Source organism: Tachypleus tridentatus, chromosome 3, assembly GCF_004210375.1.
Source record: "Tachypleus tridentatus isolate NWPU-2018 chromosome 3, ASM421037v1, whole genome shotgun sequence".
Taxonomy (NCBI): domain Eukaryota; kingdom Metazoa; phylum Arthropoda; class Merostomata; order Xiphosura; family Limulidae; genus Tachypleus; species Tachypleus tridentatus.
The window spans coordinates 104870363-104894523 of record NC_134827.1 but is presented as its reverse complement, the minus strand read 5'-3'; the positions used below and the strand labels follow the sequence as shown (position 1 = coordinate 104894523).

The window sequence follows — 24161 nt, the reverse complement described above, 5'->3', positions numbered from 1 at the left end:
CTAGGGTTCTTTCAGATTAGATGTATCAGAATGTTGTAAACAGACACCCACACGATCTTTCAGAGTTCAGTCACACCCATTAATAAATCCCCAGTTTACTTAATGACCTGTTTGTTTCTTTATTACAAAGTCATATCTGGCTACTTGTGGTGGCCACAATGAAGAACCGAGTCCCAGATTTTAACATTGTCTGTAGACTCACAACTGTTCAGAGAATGTTTAGCACATAACACATATAATGGTGCTCCTCTCCAGACTATTACATACTGATAATGGAATTAACTGTTTAGTGTGAGTTATATTTATAATGGAATCATTCATCAGTTATGTTTTCATACCTTACACTGCTCTTCATAAGACGAACTTTAAATCTTTGAGATATCGTTTTCCCGAATAAAAATATTAGAAAAATTGTGCTTAACAAGTATTGTACATATGAGTCCACACAGGCATTTCTGGCAAAAGAATGTACGTTGGTAACGATTGGGTCATTATTTAACTGTTGATAACATGATGAATTGTTAACAGTAACGACTGGGTCATTATTTAACTGTTGATAACATGACGAATCGTTAACAGTAACGACTGGATCATTATTTAACTAGGGCTGCAACAATTACGGACTTTTGTAACCGGTTAATCTTTCCCTCGTAACCGAACCGTAACCGGTTAATCGTGTAATCGTCATAGCCCTATATTTAACTGTTGATAACATGATGAATTGTTAACAGTAACAACTGGGTCATTATTTAACTGTTGATAACATGATGAATTGTTAACAGTAACGACTGAATCATTATTTAACTATTGATAACATGATGAATTGTTAACAGTAACAACTGGGTCATTATTTAACTGTTGATAACATGATGAATTGTTAACAGTAACGACTGGGTCATTATTTAACTGTCGATAACATGATGAATTGTTAACAGTAACGACTGGGTCATTATTTAACTGTTGATAACATGATGAATTGTTAACAGTAACGACTGGGTCATTATTTAACTGTTGATAACATGATGAATTGTTAACAGTAACGACTGGGTCATTATTCAACTGTTGATAACATGATGAATTGTTAACAGTAACGATTGGGTCATTATTTAACTGTTGATAACATGATGAATTGTTAACAGTAACGATTGGGTCATTATTTAACTGTTGATAACATGATGAATTGTTAACAGTAACGACTGGGTCATTATTTAACTGTTGATAACATGATGAATTGTTAACAGTAACGACTGGGTCATTATTTAACTGTTGATAACATGATGAATTGTTAACAGTAACGACTGGGTCATTATTTAACTGTTGATAACATGATGAATTGTTAACAGTAACGATTGGGTCATTATTTAACTGTTGATAACATGATGAATTGTTAACAGTAACGATTGGGTCATTATTTAACTGTTGATAACATGATGAATTGTTAACAGTAACGAATGGGTCATTATTTAACTGTTGATAACATGATGAATTGTTAACAGTAACGATTGGGTCATTATTTAACTGTTGATAACATGATGAATTGTTAACAGTAACGATTGGGTCATTATTTAACTGTTGATAACATGATAAATTGTTAACAGGCACTTTAAAACTTTGATATTTAATTTGTGGAAGAAACAGTACTTCAATGTATCTGTTTTCTCCTCAGCATCAGGATAAGACTATGGTTGGTTGGCTGTTTTTAAATTTTACACAAAGCTACATGAGGAATATCTGTGCTAACCTTCCCTAATTTAGCAGTGTAAGACTTAGAGGGAAGGCCAACTCTTGTGCTACTCTTTTACCAATGAATAGTGGGATTGACCATCACATTATAATGCCCTCATGGGCAAATGGACAAGTATGTTTGATGGGACAGATATTCGGACCAGCGACCCTCAGATTGAGAATCGAGCTCCCTAACCATGTGGCCATGTCTAGCCAAGCAGTTGTTCTAGAGTTGTAAGATGGTTATTTTGTTTCAATTTAGATATGTGTTAAAAACCATAATGAATTATAAATGCAGTGTCTTGGTGATTAATCAGCAACTACCTTTACCAAATTTAACAAGATTAATAACATCTTGTCTTACAAGGTTGTCAAAATGAGCAAATAACTTCACATGATTCAAGTATTTGGCACAAAGAACACGTGAAACATTCAGAACAGTAGAAAAAACTTCCAAGTCCTCCTGACACACTTACTGTTCACACAAAGTTTACTACTTTAAGGCCCTTATAAGTGTATCATTGAAATATCCCTGTATTTCATTCTAAACTTAGAAAACCAGACCAAATGGTTTCTTACTTACTTGTTAAATGCACATGGAAAGGCAAATTGGGGCACTGACTTGAGAATCTCCTGTGAAACATAAAAGTACATTACATTATCAAATGGAATAGAATGAAATTACATAACTTAACTGTCTGTATGGTCAGAAATGTTCAAATTCTTGAAAAATCTAACTTTTTTCATGGGTAACAAAGAGCAATAGCCTTTATGCAACATTACGTTGTGATCTTGGTTGCACAAGTGGGTCTCAAGGATAATGATATAGGGTCATTCCATGCCAATCCACCTAGGACCTCCCAGTTCATGTTACAGTTTTCATTGAAAATTTTCAAGCAAAATCTTCATTTTTGATTTATTCAGCTATGCAGTACAGCTTTAGGATTTTGAATGGCTGAATAAATCAAAAATGAAGAATTTGCTTGAATGTTTTTCAAGGAAATCTATGATATAAACTGGGAATAGTTCTTTTTATTTTCTGGGTGAGTTGGCATGGAATGACCCTTAAGCAAAGTTTGTAAGAAAGCATTCAGTACATTGTTTTGTTTAGGACAAGTAGTAGAGAAGAACATGTGAAGGACAGAGTATATCAGTGTAGAAGTTTTGTTTTCATGTTAAAATAATTCACAGAAAGAACACAGTTTGTTTTGGATATTGACACAAAACTACACAAGGGCTATCCGCACTTGACGTCCTTAATTTTCGACTGAATTAGCAGAAGGATGACAACTGGTCAACAGTATTCACTTTCAACATTTCAGGTACTTTTGTTAAACTAACTAGTGGGATATAATCAACACTTTTATAAAATAACAGTTTAAAAGTGCATAATTTTTGTGGTAATTCACAGATTGGAAAGTTAGGCTCTATAGTCCATGCTCAGTCCACAAGAGTACAAGTCCAACTTTAAAGAATACTGTATTGGCCCAATTATAAAGTGATGTTTTTTGGCTCATAATTAGGCTGTAAAATTCATAGTTGCCTTACAATCACAGCTGACCATACACTGCTTCCCCATACTCTAGCCCATTGCAATCTTGAACGTCCAGCTAGCATCTGTCTACACACATTCGTCAGATGTTTACCCCAGGTCATCACTAATTCTTACAACTAATCCACCTGCAGGCTGTTCAGTTATAGTACCGATTTTACGGTCTAAAAAAAGGATGTTGTAACACTCAGTCTATATTTACTTTCCCAAGGAATTCAGAAATGGGGTTGCCTCATATTCAAGATTGTCCTATGATCAGACCAATATGGTATATGTTATCTAACAGCCAAAGTGTTGAAATACTGACAATTACTCAAAACCTGGCTCAACAGTTCTCAAACAATAGTGATCTTTTTTGTCTACTTCTTTACTTAAGTAAATTAACTTCAGGAAATATTTTCACACAAAAAAGAAAAAAATACACAAAGAATGCACCCAATCCCATAATGGTCACTTATATGGGAAAAATATAGATGTAAAATATATCATTTTAAGTTCCAATACTGGAAAAGTTGGGAACTTCAACACTGATAACAGTATGTAACAAAATTTTTACTTTTTCTTGTTCCTGGGCAGAAAATGTTATTTCCTAATTGCTTATGCCTAAAGTAAATCGAAAAAACTTATTTTTCTCTTCAGACTTTGCTTTTGCGACTTGGGAGCGTATAACTAAAACATGATGGGAGACTATATTTGGGGGATTATACGTGAAAGTGATTTACATTGCAGTAGCAAATCTTGAAAAACTACTCACTTCTAAACATTTTTGTATAACTTTAGTACAAATACATGTAAATCTTGATTCATATGTTGTTTTATTCAGACCTTACATAAATGAAAATGTGCATATTTGTCCATTTTTACATAGAAAATAGGTTAATTTCTAAATTTCATTATCCAGGTCACAAAAGCAAAGGAGATTATAAGCACTGTTCAGACAATTATTTGTCAATTTGTCTTACATCAGTAGTTGGAAAGGTTTTAGAGAATGTGATTAAAACAGTTTGATAGTGTCAAAGAGCCAGCATGGTTTCACTAAGGAAAAGTCTTGTTTAATAAACCTTCTAACATTCTTTAAAGATGTCGCTGCAAGAGTTGGTGAAGGAAATATGGTGGATTTGGTTTACCTTTATTTTCAGAAAGCATTTTATGAGGTGCCTCACACAAAACTTATCACAAATATTAAATCTGTGGACATGGAGGAAATGTTATTAAATTAGATAGAAAACTGGCTGGAGAGTAGAAAGCAGTAATAAATGGAGTTAGATCTAACTGAATCACACTTGCAAGTAGTGTGCATCAGGGCTCTGCAATGGGTCCTCTGGTGTTTGTGATTTATACTAATGATATTGACCCTGGAATGACTAACAAATTTTGAAGTTTGCAGATGACATTAAGATTTTTGGACTGTATCAAAGATGTTGCAGATTTACAGGAAGATTTAGATCATTTTATCTGCTGGACCAATATGTGGCATATGATGTTTAACTGTCCAAAATATAAGGTGATGCATGTAGATTTTCAAAATTCAAATTACTGTCACAATTTAAATGGGAATACATTAGATATTGTGGTTAAAGAAAAATACCTAAACAGTGTACTGTGGCTGATACGATCTTGTGTAGCATCTACAGAAATATTGAATTTAAGACAAAGGATATTATTGTTTCACTGTATAGGTCACTTGCAAGACCACGAGTAAAATACTGTGTACAGTTTTGGGCTCCCTTCTTCAAGAAGACCCTGAATTGTTGGAGGAGGTTCAGAGAAAAGCCACTAGGATGCCACCTAGGATGGTGGGATTGTCCTATGAGAAGAGACTATAACCTATAAACTTGTTATCTCTGGAGTGAAGAGGGGTAGTATGCATTTAATTGAGATGTTAAAGGTTATTGATAATACAGATCCAACAAACTTTTTTGTCTTTAGCACCCAAAAACAACAGGATGAGAGGTCATAAGTTCAAATTTTGGCAGGATAAGTTTATAAACTATTACTTTTCAAACAGGTTGGTTGGCTTTTGGAATGACTTGCTTTCAAGGTGGGCAGAAGCAGGAAAGTTAACTTAGTTCAAGAAAAGATTGAATAAATATGTGAGTAGTAAAGGGTGGTTATAGTTAAGAACTGGAAGGGCTATCCTTTGTAAGCCAATAAGCTCTTTTTGTTTTGTCCTTTTAACATGTTAGGAATTTTTGAATCAGACTTTCTATTCCATATTAAGAAATATGTTGAGGGAACTGGCACAAGTTTTTAAATATCCAGAAAAACAAACTATGTTCCAAGATGAACGTTACATCACATAAAAGTGAAAATTAAATGCTCAAAGAATATTATTGACTCTTAAAGTTACAAACAATAAGTCACATGTGCACTATACAATGATAAAGTCTGTATGTTATTAAGCATAAACTACACAACGTGCTATCTGTGATCTGCTCTCTGCAGGTATGAAAACCATATTTTTTTGCATTGTAAGTCATCAGACATACTGCTAAGACACCACAGAGCCATTCAAAGATAAACTGTTAGTTAAGCATAGATTTATACACAATACAATGTGCTATCTGTGCTTTGCCCATCAGGAGATTCAAAACATAGTTTTTAGTATTATGACTTACCCCTGAGAGAGTGGTGGAGGGGATGGGTGTGAAAAAGATAAAAGGAATGAAAAACACATCATATATCTAATGTATTCAAAATAATTGTTCTTTTAAAAAACTCTATTTAAACAACTTTAATTAAGTGTTTACCATTCCAGAGTCACTTAACCTTGCATTTTGGTTCATTGTGTGAAAAAGGATCACTACAGAATTTAAGATAAAAAAAAATAGTAAATTAAAACAAGTTATGCAAAAAAATAGAAAAACAGAGTTTTACAAAAACAATACAGAGACTATTTTTTGCTATACTAATATTACATATCTACCTTTACATTCTGATTGTTTTTTGTTTTTTTTAATTTCACACAAACCTACATGAGGGCTATCTCCTCTAGCTGTCTCTAATTTAGCAGCGTAAAACTAGAGGGAAGACAGCTAGTCATAACCACCCACCACCAACTCTTGGGCTACTCTTTTACCAATGAATAGTAGGATTGACTATCACATTATAATGCCCCATGGCAGAAAGGGCGAGCATATTTGGTGTTACAACATTTCGAACCCACAACCATCGGATTATGAGCCAAGTGCCTTAACCACCTAGTCATGCCAGGCCTTTTACGTTCTGAAACTAATTTCTGATACTGATGTTTTACAAGTTGGCCTTCCTTTATAACTAACACAGGGAAGTCAACCTAAAGTCTCACTTATAATATCTTGATAAATTTCTTTTCACCATTGAAAACAAAACTAAGTTTTCAAAACTTTGTAAAACAAACATGATCAAGTTTAATTTTATCCTATTTTCTCGGTAAATAAAACTGAGCTTGGGTAATGGCTGATTATACGATGAAACTTCCTTTTCTGTCTGCTACAGATATATAGCTGTACATAGCTTCAACCTCAAATGTGTTACAGAAAAAATTGTAGTCAATGGAACTTACTTTGGTCTTTTTTTATTTCAATACAAGATTTTAGAAGTGAATAAAAGTTTGTTATTAACCTACTTGTAGATTGGAAAGTATCTTTGCATATATTTGTAACTGAATTAGAATCAAAGTTACTCACTGGAAATCACTACCATTTGCCCTTGAACAAGGATGGTCCACCTTTCAAAAGCACTCAGGTTGTAGTGTTTTTATTAATTTCAGCACAGGAATTGTTGCTCATCAGTAAAGATACTAGGTACATACAGTACAGGTGAGAGCACACAAACAGTTTATATATCTCAGGCAGTGCAACAGCACTCTGTTTGGAATTCAATTGTAATACTACATAAATTCAATTGAAGTTACTACTGCAACCACCACCATAAGGCTGATATAAAAAGTTATTTTGACTCTCACCCACTTCCTACTTTGACCTCTATGTGGCCGATGACCATCTATTAACTAGTCGCATTAAACACTTTGGAAGGACATTAAGAGCTGCATGTTGAAAGTTTGTAACAGAAAGTACACCTACTGCCACAACTTTTGCTATTACCTCTTGATACAAAGCTACCCTAAACATCACACAGTGTATACTATGTTTTAAGTTTATACATACTGACTTTTTAAAGTTTATACAAAACGTTTGGTGAGATAACAACAAATATTTTAAGAATATTTTATAAATAAATTGTGTGAAAGTTAGGATTATTAATTTTTCTTTATTACAGAATTCTCTTTTATATTTTTTTAAGTTCATAACTTGAACAAAGGACAGGTACCTCAACTTCTTCTGTATAAAGTTGTTTTCTGTTTACTAATCACATGCCCATCCTAGCATTCATCAGTCCATAATATATGCCATTTGCAGTAATCATTATATTCAAAGGGACTGTTATAACTATCCAGATGTTCCTAAAGACTGGTGAAATATTTCATTATAAAATCATTTGGATTAACAGCGTTTCACTGTACGTCGTAATGGCAGAGATGGAATACACATGGATTAACCAAAGGAAAAGATTAAACAGTCAATTTATCATGAGGGAATTTCGTCTTATAAATCAGGACACTTACAACAAATGATATATTTCTTCATTGGCCCAGAAAGTTCTGGTACCAGGAGAATCAATACTAGACTCACCTCTTCAGCGTAGTTTTCAGGATAACTCTGTCGTATTGAAGCTACTGAAAGGAACAACAGGCAATAACATAAATATTCAATTTGTTTGTGATATTTGAAAATTAAAAGATTGTATATGGTCCTAAGTAACCTGTAGTAACACACACACAAAAATTAACTTGACAGATATCAACTCAATAATTCAATTAGTTACTTTAAAAAAGTGACAAGTTAATCATGATAAAAATACTTAAACATTCGAGCAAACAGAAGGACTATATGAAAATCAGCAAATCCTAACCTGTGATGAAATTTATATGAATAAAAAACAAGCCCAAATAAAAAACATAATTCAATATAAAAATACTACACAAGTTAAGGATCCCCAAGATACAGGCTATAATTTGGGATATAACATGTGCTATGGGTTTTGGAGGTGACTATTGAAGTGGAACCAACACTGCTGTTGAAATACACCTTCTATCAGACCCAACCTCTGTTCACACAAAATCATCAAAAGAAACACTTTAAAATGTGGGTGCTCAAGTCCATAATGTCCCACATTGATTACACAATGTAACACAAATTGTGTTCCTGGATAGTATGTGTTATTTCTTAATTGCTTATGTTGTAAAAGTATAGAAAATGGCCATTATTCCCTTCAAACTTTGCTTTTGTGACCTGAATAATGAAATTTAGAAATTAACCTATTTTATATGTAAAAACAGACAAATTTGCACATTTTCATTTACATAAGGTCTGAATAAAACAACATATGAATCAAGATTTACATGTATTTATACTAAAGTTATACAAAAATGTTTAGAAGTGGGTAGTTTTTCGAGATTTGCGACTGTAATGTAAATCATTTTCACATATCAGCACCCAAATATAGTCTCCCATCATGTTTTCCTTATACACTCCCAGGCCACAAAAGCAAAGTTTGAATAGAAAAATAGGTCTTTTTGATTTACTTTAGACACAAACAATTAGGAAATAACACTTTCTGCCCAGGAACAAATAAAAATTCTGTTACATAGTGTTATCTTCAGACTACTGTTGGAAGGTGACCGTTTTCCAGGCTATAAAAATAATTATGATAGAAAAAAAGTAATTAAATTTCACAAGATTTGATATTTCAGTTTCCAATAAACAAATATATTAACTTCTAAAATTAAATAATTTGCGAGTTTCTTCATTATTTTTATATGAAGAACAAGGCTACACTTTCAATAATTTGTTGGTGTTACACTTTATTTTTAGTGTGCTATTAAATAAACTAAACAGCCTTTAAAGTTTATTATCAAGCTTCCAACTATAAAAGTGAATTAATGCAAAAACAAAAACATAACAATAACATAAGACAATTACATTAATTTAGTTAAAATCTAGAACTTTAATAAAAAGTTTCAAAACTCAAAATTGTGCAACAAATGGATTAGAATGGATTAATATAAAAAATTAAGTATATTTTCTAGTAAACATTGAAACTAATAGTGATTTCAATGGTCATAAAATACATGAATATGCTGGTTCACATGAACTTATATTCATTGTAAATACAACAATTTGTTGCATCGTTGTTTAGCTGAACGAGTTTGATGGTTTTCTTTTCTATCATTTATTACACTCAAAACACATTTTTTACCTTCAGAAGAATTTGTTGGTACAGATATTTCACAAAACACTCAAAAACATGAGGTGGATCTTCTCTGAAAGAATAAAATAATAGTTTTGATTTAAAAACTAACATAAAAGAAATAAACCACTTTCAACTGTTCTAAAATGCCTTTTTTTTAATATTTCAAGAGGAAAAATACGAGTTGATACATAAGAGTGTTATAGCTCAGAAAAACAATGACAGAAGTTACACTTAAATAGAAAAATAGGAGAATAACAAAGTCCAGAACATACTGTTCAGGTAAAATAATAATTACATTTGATGATACAAACTAAAGTCTGTGTAGGTGAACACAATAAGAGGTTTTAGAGATGGGTTCTATAAGAAGGAACTTCATGCAGTACAAAATAAAAGGCAAATAAAAGACAGACAGAATTTCAGTGAAAAATATGACAAAACAAAATACCTTTAGAGGTATATGAAGTCCACCAATTTTCAGAGTTCTAATAACTTTTCATATTTTCTAATTCAATATATCAAAACTTTATTGAAGTTAGATCTGTTGCTACTTACATATATAACTGATAAGATCTTTTAGTAATATTTATATGAAAAATTTTAAAATAGATTCACAAAATTAGCTATGTTTTATAACGATCTCAAGTAGTAAAATGTATTAAAAACTAGATTAACATCTCACGAAGAAAGACACAAGTTCACAAAAATAACACATTATTTTCAAAGTACAAATACACCTAAAACATGAACTTAATACAGTCTGAATAAAATAATTTGTTTTTACATTTCTCATAAATTTTAGTCAAATTCATAACCGAGTTACAGTCCAGCAATGACATACCAACGCTATAAATTCTCTTTATAATCTTAAATACTTCAATTAAACCTTTTCTGATTTTTTTTGTAGGAAACAATTTTAAATATCTTTATCTCTCCACACATGACATCCCACCTTCATTTTAGGTTGGAGGTATGATGCATACAATCATCCCCCCGACAGTTTGGTCTGTTGAACTGTTTTATTGCATCACAGGCCTACAAATTATGTTTGTTCTTGTGATTCTCGTGTTCTTACCAATCGAATTACATAATTAGGTCTAGATGTAGGCTTTTTCAGTAGCCAAAATGTACATCTTTAATATAGGCGTACTTCTAAGCTTTTCGATCTAAGCGATAGTTCGTAAGTTTCAGTTAATAGGCCTAAGTATACATGCAAATATCGTGGCAACAAGATTACTCTCTGACTGCATGTTTACAGCTTTCAAGTTCATGTAATCATATATTACAAATTTGCAAATCAAATAGTGCACATAAGTGGTTGCAAAAATCATCTCCCCCCCCATCGGGTGTAAAAAAGCTACGCCCCTGCATTCAAGACACATTATAATAACCCTCCTATGAACTCTTTCCAAAGATTCAACGTCCTTCTGAAAGTAAAGAGTCCAAGACTAAACACACAACACAAAGGTAGCCTAATCGAATCTATTACCTTTTCACCATCCAGATAACAAGTAACATCCTCAAAGAGATACAACCTAAAATCTTATTTGCCCTACCAATACCAACAGCACACTGTTTGGATGGCTTTAGAGACTGATCAACTATTACACCAAGATCCTTTTCCTTCATAACACTATTATCATTCTTATCCAAATTATGATAACCCACCTGCATTACTTTACACTTATCATAACTAAAACCCACCTGCCATTTATTTGCTCAACTCACTAAATGATCTAAATCTATTTGTAAAGCATCAATACACAGGATGTTAGTATCATCTACAATTTAAGTAATTTATTGTCCATTGATCTGTGTTAGATAATTGTATAAATATCTGTCTTCTACTCTTCTGATTAACAAATATAAAAGTTTTCTTACTGAAGAGATATTATAACATATTATAGATCTTTAAGTTCCAAGTTTTTTTCTATGTTGTTAATAGCAGTGTGTCACCAAATTCAAAAAACTTATAGAAATAAACAATTATTTTAAATTGTGAAACTGGTGGGTATTAACATAAACTGTGTTTGTCCACAGGAACAATTTCCAGCAAAATTCTATCGTGTAAAGTTGAAGAACTTGAAGTGTGGATGTTGGAACTTAAAGAGCATTTTCCAGTGACAACAATTAAAATGGATAAATAAAACCTGAATCTGTTGCATTTTTTAATAGAAAAATATAAAAGAATTGCAATGTTTACCACTGCCACAAAAATTATTTTACAATTATTATGAGTCATTTTTTAAAAATGTTTCTCAATAAAATTTACATTATAGAGAAGTAAAAAAAATAGATATGGAATATTCTAGTCAGATTTTTTTTGATAAAGTAGTTAAATCAAGATAATAAATCTGATGCAAGATAGTTTCTTTTCATGCCAGTTGGCCCGGCATGGCCAGACGAGTTAAGGCATTTGACTCATAATCCGAGGGCTGCAGGTTCGATTCCCTGTCACACCAAACATGCTCACCCTTTCAGCTGTGGAGAAGTTATAATGTGATGGTCAATTTCACTACTTGTTGATAAAAGAGTAGCCCAAGAGTTGGCAGTGGGTGGTGTTGACTAGCTGCCTTCCCTCTAGTCTTACACTGCTAAATTAAGGATGGCTAGTACAGATAGCACTTGAGTAGCTTTGTGCAAAATTACAAAAAAACAAACATACCAGTTTTTAAATATCATTCTATACAGTCAACAATGGATAATTTGTCTTTCAAGGCCATTCCTGCATACCTATTCTTAAGAAAAAGAACAAATTTAAACCCACTATTTCTTTTTAAGGAAATTAATAATACCTCTTCACTTCTGGAGTGATGTTTTTTAATTACTGTTAAATGACAACTCATTTCATAATGTAATCATTTATAGGAAAAATAACACTGGCTTGGTTGGAGTCTACCCTATTTTTTTCTAAGCCTTAAAATCACGTTCTCTCATTCTATTATTACCAGGGTATGGCACAAGGAGATGAGAGATTTTTATGCTATTGATTACCCACATAATCTAGTAAGCTTCAACAAATTCACTTCTCAGGTTTCTTCTCTCAAGAGAAAAGAACGATGCAATCTTAACCTCTTTCAATTAGACAATCTCTTCATCACCAGAATTATCTTAATGGCCCCTCTCTGAAGTCTTGCCACTAAGCCAACACCTTTTGTTATATAATTACAAGGAGCTCAAAACTATACACAGTACTAGAAATAAAGATCCATTCTAGCTGGACTTCATTAATATAAAAAAAATATCAACATCATATTTCTCTCCCTTCACCACCTTACTAATAGTAATACTAATCACTATTCATATAATGTTAATTCAAACTAGCCTCTCCCTTATCTCAGTTTTTCTTTGTTACTCTTTGATAATCTTCCATGTCACACCTTATCAAAAGTTTATTATAAATCTATATACTGTAATCAAATTTACTACCTTTTCACCATCCAGATAACAAGTAACATCCTCGAATAAATAAATAAATATATAGTAATAGCCAGTACATAGGTAACTAAGACACACACCAACAGATGAAATAGGCCTAGAAGAGTAGGGCTAGTTTCGGTAAGAACTACCATCAGTGAGATATGCCAACCGACTGAACTAATCTATATCATTATAATACATATGATATAACCTAATTCAAATTTTAATGTACTACTAACAGCCCATAGTAACATTAATGCAAGTAGTACCAATATCAAACAACCTTTTGTTGTAATATAACGAACACCAAACGATACATACCTTATCCTGGAGCCCATTTCCAAAGTTTAAGTAGTACACTCATGATGAAATAATAAAACGTTAAACACTGACCTTATGTCTAGCATAAGCTGATATAACTAACTAAAATCATATAAAACACTTCAACTAGTAAATTTAAGATGCTTATGGAATTTATTCCAGTTTTGTCGTCCTTATTACTTAGATAGTATGTATAGTGCAGGTATACAAACATATTCTCGTTCTCAGATCTTCATATATTTCCAACATAAAAATAAAATTATTTTCAAAGTTTCAAACGTGTCAACTTCAATGTATTTATTAACGCAACACGAATACACAATGTTATATTACTTTTTAAAAAAGTAATACTAAGTTTATTTGCAAACTCATGCGGTTTCAAATTTATATGAATAGATTTTGAGTTTCTTAATCAAATTACTTAAACTACAAAACAGATGCTGAAATTAATCAGCTTTAGATTTGATGGCTTACATAAAGCCTAAATTGTAGATTGGTACCTGCTTTTAAAACAGTACAGAAACCTAATTTTCTGCCTTTGCTTTAAAGACACAAAGAACAACCAAAACAGGCAGATACATATCCGTTAATACTGCACATCAGTACGAAAAAAGCAACGCATTTTTTGACATTTTATTTGTAATCAAATGTTTATTTGTTTGTTTTGGAATTTCGCACAAAGCTACTCGAGGGCTATCTGTGCTAGCCGTCCCTAATTTAGCAGTGGAAGACTAGAGGGAAGGCAGCTAGTCATCACCACCCACCGCCAACTCTTGGACTACTCTTTTACCAACGAATAGTGAGATTGACCGTCACATTATACACCCCCACGGCTGGGAGGGCGAGCATGTTTAGCGCGACGCGGGCGCGAACTCGCGACCCTCGGATTACGAGTCGCACGCCTTACGCGCTTGGCCATGCCAGGCCCTTGTAATCAAATGAGCACAAGTTTTGACTTTGCTGCTGGTTTTCGAAACTCATTTGTAACGTAACTGGAGAAGAAAACTAGTAAACAGAAAATGAAAATTTTCTCCAAACTGAATGATTACACGTGTACGTTTTAACATTATGGATACTGTAGTTATTTATATATCAATGTGGTCAGTAAATGAAACTTGGATACTGTAGTTATTTATATATCAATGTGGTCAGTAAATGAAACTTAGTCCCTCGGTGGTTTAGTGGTAAGTTGATGGACTTACAATAATTTTATTCCTCGCAATGATATAGTGCATATAGGTTATTGAGTAACTTTGCGTTATCACAAACAAGCCAACAAATGAAACGTAAATGCGAATACATCAAATACCTTAAAAAATACACAAGAGAATTGAAAACATTATTTACATGGCTCATCTGTTTTATGAGTAAGCAAGTGCATAATGTTAGTCTATGCAGACAGCTTGCTTTCATAAAAAGTTAACATTGATAATTTATGTAATTGTTATCAGTCATGTAATTTTATTAACTTTTAAATGTCAATGAATTATAATGGTTGTTTTGTTTACGAAGAAGCTGTAAAGAGAAACACTAATTGTCTAATTAAGTAAAAGACTACATTTTGATGTTATAAGATTTTTATTTATTATTGGTGTACAGAAGACGCATTACAAAAATTAAATAGTGTGTAACCTGTATTGATAGATTATTTCTTATAAAAAAATCTTAATAATAATAATCTAATGATTAAAAGCCGTGGTCACTTTGTCCAAGTGGCATTCAAACCCATATTCTTTAAAATTCAACAGGTACTCAATTCTAGCTAGAATTAGTTCTGATTAAATCAAATTCTTAGTTGCTTTATGTGTGTGTGTGTTTTCTTATTGCAAAGCCACATCAGGCTATCTGCAGAATCTACCGAGGGGGAATCCTTTTTTATTTCATGTCGGAGGTAAGAAGCGGAAAGTTTTAAATGCAAGATATGGAAATTAATGTCCCTCACTGGTACAGCGGTAAGTCTACTGAGTTACAACGCTAAAACCAAGGGTTCGATTATCCTCGGTGGACTAAGCAGATAGCCCGATGTGGCTTTGCTATAAGAAAATACACACCAGAATTAATTATCACCGGCCATAAAACATTTCTTAAATATTTGACAAGAGTATTTCACAATCAACATAATAATGTTCTCACCTTAGCACAACTTTTTTTATTTTCCCATACGAGCGTAAAGTCCTCCGATGGGATAGCGGAAAGTCTGCTGAGTTGCAACGCTAAAATTAGGGTTTGATTTCCCTTCGGTGGACATAGCAGATGGCCCAATGCGGCTTTGCTTTAAGAAAAACACAAACACGCAAGCGAAAACAATAACAAAATATAGTAGAATTTTGCAGTTGCGAATAAGTACACTACATTTCATTTTATTCCATCCAAAGATAGCTCATATTCTTGAAAACTTTATGTAACTTAAATAAATCTTACAATATTTTGACTAAGTTACAGGATGGAATGATAGAGAGAGAGAGAAAGAAAATTTCCATATTTTTTATACTCTGGTGTTTCAATAAAAACTTTTTAAACTACTTTTAAAACAGTTCTAAATCTTATGAAAAAAAAAAGACACATTTCAGAAAATATCATAATGCTCAATAGATGGCACATCTTGTAAATACTTTCGAATCCTTTGTCAGGGACCAAACTTTTAAGTGGCGACCTCTAGTGGACAGCAAAAGGTATCAGATGAGTGGATCGCAGAACAAGGAACAGCAATAATAAATATTTTTTTTTATTTTAAACTATTTATAAAATATTAATTTTAAAGTTTTTTAACAAATCAAATAAAATGTAAGAGCGTCACTAGAAGCTCACTGAAATATATTAAAGTAATAACTCGTCCACTTCAAAATATACCCCAGAAAATTGTCTAGCAATTCAAATGAGTCAAGAAAGCTTAATAACTCTGTTGTAGGTGGGCCCGGCATGGCCAGGTGGGTTAAGGCGTTTGACTCGTATCGTAATCTGAGGGTCGCGGGTTCGAATCCCTGTCACATCAAACATGCTTGCCCTTTTAGTCGTGGGGGCGTTATAATGTGACGGTCAATTGGTAAAAGAGTAGCCCAAGAGTTGGCGGTGGGTGGTGATGACTAGCTGCCTTCCCTCTAGTCTTACACTGCTAAATTATGGACGGCCAGCGCAGACAGCCCTTGAGTAGCTTTGCGCGAAATTAAAAACAACAACAACAACAACAACAACAAACAAACAAACTCTTGTAGGTAAATACCTTATACTTTGAGATTCCTACAACTTGGGTTGATTAAGGAGTTTGGACGAGAAGAATGTTGTAGAAGCATCGACCGAAATATAAACAGAAATAGTCGAAGTAACTTAATAAAAAAAAAAAGAAGCCAATTACTACATTAACGTGAACAAGCGATTCAAAGTATGAACACGTAAAACAGTGCCTCACTTATATATACATATAAGGCTGATATTTTACCCATTACCACAAACTTTCATGGAATTCCAGTTTGATAAAACTTGGATTTTTTTGGTTTGTTTGTTTGTTTAGTTGTTTTTGAATTTCGCCCAAAGCTACACTAGGTCTACCTGCGCTAGCCATCCCTAATTTAGCAGTAAAAGACTAGTCATCACCACCCGCCGCCAACTTTTTTGCCAACAAATACTGGAGTTGATTGTCACTTTACAATGCACCCATGGCTGAAAGGGCAAGCATGCTTGGTATGAGGAGGATTTGAACCCGCGACCCTCAGATTAGGAGTCGAGCGCCCCCCAAATATCTGGCCATGCCGGGCCGATTCAACACATATGCAAAAGAGAGAGAGAGAAAAAGATATAAGCTATTCATTCTTTTTTTTTTGTTTTTTGATCCACTGAGTGAGTTTTTGTGCTGAATCTAAAGCTTTTCAAATTTTATCAAAATGTGGAACATTGTAACATTTTGTGGTAGTAGGAGGATAACAATCTTTGTTTCGGTATTTGTAAAATGTGTGACATGTTTCGGAAATACAGGAAATCGAAATAAAAACGTGCCTGTTATATTGATAAAAAGTATTTATATATATTTGTTTGCTTTTATTGTTTTTCTTATAGCAAAGCCATATCGGGCTATCTGCTGAGCCCCCGAGGGGAATTGTTTGCTTTTAACGAAGAAATACTTTACCCAGGTGGGTTAAGGCGTTCGACTCGTAATCTGAAGGTCGCGAGTTCGAATCCCCGTCGCACCAAACATGCTCGCCCCTTCAGCCGTGGGGGCGTTATAATGTGACGGTCAATCCCACTATTTGTTGGTAAAAGAGTAGCTGCTTTCCCTCTAGTCTTGTAAGACTGCTAAATTAGGGACGGATAGTGCAGATAGCCCTTGTATAGCTTTCCGCAAAATTCAAAAGAAACAAACCAAACTGTAGAACTAAAAACATTAGCGAAGTAAAACGAGAGTGCAAGACACAACGAGCTTTGCTCTGATTAAATATAATCACAATTTTATTAAGAAACAACTTAAATGAAACAAAAAAATCACAACTCATAACACGAGACGTTTGCATTGAAAGTTTTGCACGCGATTTATTCAAACAAAATATTTTATTTCAGTGAATTCCTCCATATTAGATCCATATTATTTTATCGCGAACTGTTCAGTTTGACAAATATATCATTTTTTTTTACGCTTTTGTCATCGATTATACTTGCAAGAGAAGAACGAGGAAAGGTTTTTTTTTAAATATTTTATTTTACGTATATAATGAAAATGAACAATTAATTGGTCAACGTACATATAATTAAAACATTGCAACGTTTTATATAAGAAGACGTGACAATACCAGTTGTTAAAGCAAATATAAAGAAAAAAATTTGGCCAAGCGTGTTAAGGCGTGCGACTCGTAATCTGAGGGTCGCGGGTTCGCATCCCCGTCGCGCCAAACATGCTCGCCCTTCCAGCCGTGCGGGCATTATAATGTTACGGTCAATTCCACTATTCGTTGGTAAAAGAGTAGTCCAAGAGTTGGCGGTGGGTGGTGATGATTAGCTGCCTTCCCTCTAGTCTTACACTACTAATTTAGGGACGGCTAGCACAGATAGCCCTCGAGTAGCTTTGTGCGAAATTCAAAAACAAACAAACAAAACAAGAAAAATTTAATAAAATGACATCTTCTTGCGACTGGTTTGATCTCATATGTAAATGAACAATACTAGATAATGTAGTAACATCCAGCTATATTTGTCATTGGCAGGCGTGAAATTTGCAAACAAGGAAAGGTGTTTTATAAAAAGAAAACATTATTATTGTAATCACTTTTAAATAAAAACGATAGTTAAGTGTCAATGAATAAATACTTACTGATGAAACAATGGAACGCACGCGCATCCGAAAAAGTATCTCAGATAAGTACCGGCACAAATCCCCCGTAACACCAAACATGCTGGCCCTTTCAGCCGCGGGGACGTTATAATGTTATGATCAATCCCACTATTCGTTGGTAAAAGAGTAGCCCAATAGTTGGCGGTGGGTGGTGTGACTAGCTGCCTTCCCTTTAGTCTTACACTGCAAAATTAGGAACGGCTAGCGCAGATAGCCCTCGTGTAGCTTTATGAGAAATTCAAAACAAACCAAACCCGGTACAAGTACCGCTTTCTAAAATAAGAACCGGTACTGAGTGAATACCGGGAAAATTTCACCCTTGGTGATGGGACAATGGTATCAGGTTTTTTAAAACACTACATTCTTAACAGAGCCTGAATAAAAAATTTAGTGTTTTGCAATAACTTTAATAACTCTGTCTTATGGCAAATATAATTTATTGTGATAACACTTCGTAATCAATTTTTTTAACAGTCAACTTGTGGGATAAATTATAACTTAATGTCTCCATTTTTTTTACTGTTACATACTCTCGTTCAAGATCACTTCTTAAATGAAACATCGCCCAACAACACGTCACGATGCGAACAAGAATGAACTCCTTACATTAAACTATCTCATCCATTTTTGAACAGAAAAACAAACAACAGTCCAAACTGTTTCCATCTGTGGTCGATGAAGCACTGGGTTGGAGGTTAACTAGCATGAATCGACAATTTATTTCACGTAGTCGAGAAGGATGTAGCGCCCACCAACGACGGATAATTTTTGTCTTTTTTTTTTTTCATAAGTGATATTCTTTTAAATTTACAATCATACGTCTTTCTTCTTCGTTTTTCTCTCCCCAAAAAAGTATACAGAAGTTCTTAAACTACGATAGTTATTACCAAACATCAATTTTGCTTTGTGCAAATTAAGGAAAAACGTATTTAAATTCATCCTAGAGTAGTACACGAAAAGCTATGTTTATTCTTCAATTCGGAATGTTTTATTAAAGCATTTTAAATATGTATTATCTTCAACGCCAAGGAAGTCAAAATACGTCCCATACGGGCCCTTAAAAAAATAAAAAAAAAACACAAGGGTATCAAAGCACCACCACCCTCCCACACAAAAGCATTTTTAAACATAACTTTTTTTTATTGATCCTATGATCACTTTTATGGGACATTTTCTGACCTTTGAATTACCGAAAAGCCATATATTTAAGACTATTTTTCTGAACTATTATGCAAGATATTACTAATGGGACCATGAATTTGTTAGTCACAGAACCCAAAACAACATATGAATCACAAAAACCACCTCCTCCCATATATTGCAATTTAGTTCTATTTATTAGTGTTTGAGTTTTGTTTTGTTTTTTGTATCTTATGTATAATGTATAAATGAGTTTACCCATTTTTTTATTAGTTTTTTACAGTTTTTGAGTCTTATGTTACGGTCTTGTTCAGGCTAAAGCTGAAGCTGTGTTTAGGGTAGACGAATAAGGCTTAATGAAAAAATTCTCTGTGATGTTTATAAAAACAAGGTAAAACTGAAATTTACATCGTGATGATCTATAACTACGAACTTAAATGTCGCTTCTAAACTTGCAGTGAATAATATTTCCTGCTTTTAGCTATAATTTAATTTTTTGTCAGTCTTATTCTAATTTCTATTCTATTCTAACTTATTAGGCTTAATTCGGTGTTTTATCGAAATTCTATAGTTGCATTTATGTTTTTGAACCTACAGAAACCGCTGTAATTTAATGTTTATTTACAGTAATAATAAATGTTACTTGAAGTTTTTTTTTTGTTACTGTTTTTGTAAACTTTATTCATCACTTACTTTTTATTACAGTTGTGTCACACGTAACCTCTATCACTATTTTTCAGAGAACATATCGATCTACCTAGTTAAGCGCTATCTCAACTGGAACGCCATCTGAGATAAAGTATTATTTTTTTTTTTTACAAACAATTAGTTTCTTTAGTCACTCACTTCGTAATGATTAGACTATTGTGTATTTATCTAATCGTTGAATAGAATCGTTCTTGAGTCGTGCGAGTGTTTTTAATGAATATGAGTGAGTTATAAAGAGAAAACAGCTTCACTCTAAATTTACTTTTTAACCATATTAGGTGCAGGTGAACCAACATTCTAAATACAATATTAAATGTAACTGTTTGACATGTTGCTCACCTCAGCTAAAGTTGATACGAGACTGCTCTCTGAATTTATGTAAACAGATACTAACTGAGGAACATTTTAATGGATAAGTAATGCCCTAGGTATTTCACATATGCTTAATTGGCGCCTCTTTTACGTTCTTGATAGTTTCCCTTCATTAAAAAGTACTTAAAATCGTCCAAACCGTCGCGAAAAAGTGGTGACAGTCAAAAGAATGTCTTTACGGGGACTACTGGAGAAACTCAAGTGTAATACTGAGTTACTCCAGAACTACGTCAAGGAGATGGATGAAACAAGAGAGAAAGAACCTTCTTCTTTCCCACCCCCCTCAGTCTCTCCTCGGGATTTGTACCGTTCCTTTAAGTAGTATAAAGGGGAGACAATTTAGTATATATATATATATAAAGAGAGAAAGTTCCGCTGTTGTAATTTGTGTAAATGTAGCAGACAAAGTATGAAAAATGTCAATCGGGTCAGCGGTAAGGCCCGGTTTTCCGGCTTCCCTTCGTCTGCGATCCCGGCAGACTGGCGACGAAAGCCACGGTAATGGGCCGTGCTGAGATTGTCCGTTCACACATGGAAGACTTTTCTTTAAAAGTGGTAGTTTTTTTTTTCTTCTGTCATTAATTTGTGAAACAACAATATTCTTATTATATTTGTAAAGTAAGATTTTCTGTGAAACGTTACAGTCTCGTACCGGAAGCAGAAATTCCTTTTCTACAAACCTTAAAGATAAGTCAAAGAGTATATTTTGGTAAGTTACAAAATTAACTGAGAAATATGACTTGAGTGAATTTCATCGGAAGATCAGAAGTTTTCTAAAGTACAATTCTGTGATATTCAGTTTCTCATGTCAAATAAGATGAGTTTGTTTCTCTGAAAAGTGGAATGTTTCACTGATTATTATTCGTACACAAACACATGAATTCCTAAATACGAGGGTAAAGTATTAGTACCATTAATGATTTTTTTTTTTCGGGGCGTAGTAAGGGACACCACCGAGTAGAGATTGTAATACACATGAAATACACCTAAAGAGACAGTGTAGATTTATGTAGTAATGTCAAATCCAGACACTGTACGACATATGAAATACACCTGGAGAGACAGTATAAACCTATGTAGTAATGTCGAATCCAGACACTGTACGACACATGAAATACACCTGGAGAGACAGTATAAACCGATGTAGTAATGTCAAATCCAGACACAGGATATATATCTATCTGTTTGTTTGTGTGTAGTAAAGCACGAAGCTACACAAAGGGATGGCTATCTGTACTCTGCCCACCACGTAGTACACTCGCAGACATACCACTATGCCACGGGGAGGCCTAGTGATAGCTAAGAATCAAGTTTATTGCTGTTATAACCAGAAATATTAAAAATTCAAATCTACACAATGGGCTATTGATGTAGTGCTCATCTAGCAGATTGAAACCAATTTTTAGTGTTACAATTGGCACTAAACTTTGTAATATTTTATTCTATGAATCTACACAGTGTTAAGATAAGGATTCCCAAACAGGCACAGAACATTCTACATTTTGCGTCCTGAATGACGAACCACCGCTTCGAAATTTAATCTACAGGTAATGAATTATTTTAAAAAAGTGTTGGGTCTTTGCTTCAGTCTTTCAGACGATTTCTTGCTTTCCTTATTTCGAGCATTTATAAGTTAAGAAATTACAACCGTTTTACTACAATTAAATGTAGAATTACTTACTTTTCAAATGCCTTCTTTCATTAAACTATATACATGCACCAAATTACTTGTTACGACCAGCACTTTGTTAATGACAGGGCTTCTAAAAGAATATTTTTAGTTACAGGGTTTCTAATGGGATATTTTTTAGTTACAAGGTTTCTAACGGAATATTTGATAGTTATAGGATCCCAAAGGAATATTTATTAGTTATAGGGTTTGTAATGGAGTAGTTGTTTGCTACAGGGTTTATGGGATATTTGTTAGTTACCGGGTTTCTTATGAAATATTAGCTAATTACAGGGTTCCTAAAGGAATATTTGTTAGTTATAGGGTTTCCAATGACATATAAGTTACACACACACATACACTAAATTAAATTCAAAATATCACTGACATTGTAACTAATCTAAATATTGCTGGGTTTCCTTAGTATTTGAATTGAAAATTTGAGTTTTCGACCAATGTTTCGTCACATCGTGAAAAATGATAAAATATCAAAATTATTTTAGCAAAGAGCCTTCGAAATTTTTCGAAAGGGGAAAAAAGCATACGATAAATCAAGTTATACATGACTCGATTCATATCAAACTAGAATATTAATTATTAGCTTGATATTGTAACGTCGATTGTATTATGAAGCAATTAATAGTGAGATAGACCGTTACATTATAACGCCCACACGGCTGAAATTGCGAGCATGTTTGGTGTGAAGAGGATTTGAACCTGTGACCCTAATATTACTAAACGAATGCCTTAACCTACCTGGCCATGCCGGGGCAAGCAGTAAAGTTAAAAACAAATAAAGAACTTAATACTTCGATTTTATTTTTTTATAGATGAATAAGACATATATTTATTTTTTCAATCTTTAAAAGCAGTCCAACGACTTATTTTTTCAGTGATATTATTATTTATTCACAGCCACGTTAACCTATTATTATATTAATTATAAATAATGATATCAATAATAATGCAATATAATTACATTTGTTTAGAATACTAACGTGTTAAGTGTGTGTGTGTTTTTCGTATAGCAAAGCCACAAATGGATATCTGCTCAGCCCACCGATGGGAATCGAACCCTTGATTTTAGGGTTGTAAATCCGGAGACATACCGCTGTACTAACGTGTTAAGACTAAACGTTTTCTGGCTTCAATACTGCTAAAATAAGGCCTAACAGAAAAGAAAAAATTATACTTTTGAAAAGGTAATCTAATATTCATGAAAGGCTAAAAACACTCCTACAGCTTTCAAAAGTATTAATTAATTGTTAAGCACGCAATAGAGCAAGGTCAGACAGAGTAACCTTGTATTATTTAGTTTCTTTCTGTATTGTTGTTAAGCGCAAAGCTACACAATGGACCAACTGCGCTGTGCCCATCACGGGTATCGAATCCTGTTTTTCTACTGTTATAAACCTTTAGGCTTAACGCTGGATAGCTGGGAGGTGGTTTGTCTCCAGTGCCTGGCCCTTTACTCGGCAACTATTCTGTGATATGTTGGAGTGTACACCTATACACTTAATGTATCGTTTTAAATACAGTTCAATTTTGTGTCCTGCCTCAAGAAAAAAAACTGTTTTTTTTTGTTTTACTTATTTATTAAACACATATACTATCTAACTTTAAGCATCATTAAAACACACTGCCAA

General features: G+C 33.4%; 1 protein-coding gene across 2 annotated transcripts in view; it reads right to left on the bottom strand.

The window, feature by feature from the left end:
- Window positions 1-9624, bottom strand: part of LOC143247663 (uncharacterized) — a 59506-nt gene extending 49882 nt beyond the window's left edge. For both annotated transcript variants that reach the window (XR_013026648.1, XM_076496046.1), the window contains exons 1-3: window positions 9578-9624; window positions 7951-7994; window positions 2309-2358 (exon numbers count right to left, since the gene is read on the bottom strand). The gene's annotated coding sequence lies outside the window, so the exon portion shown is untranslated. The remainder of the gene's footprint in view (window positions 1-2308; window positions 2359-7950; window positions 7995-9577) is intronic.
- Window positions 9625-24161: the final 14537 nt, after the last annotated feature.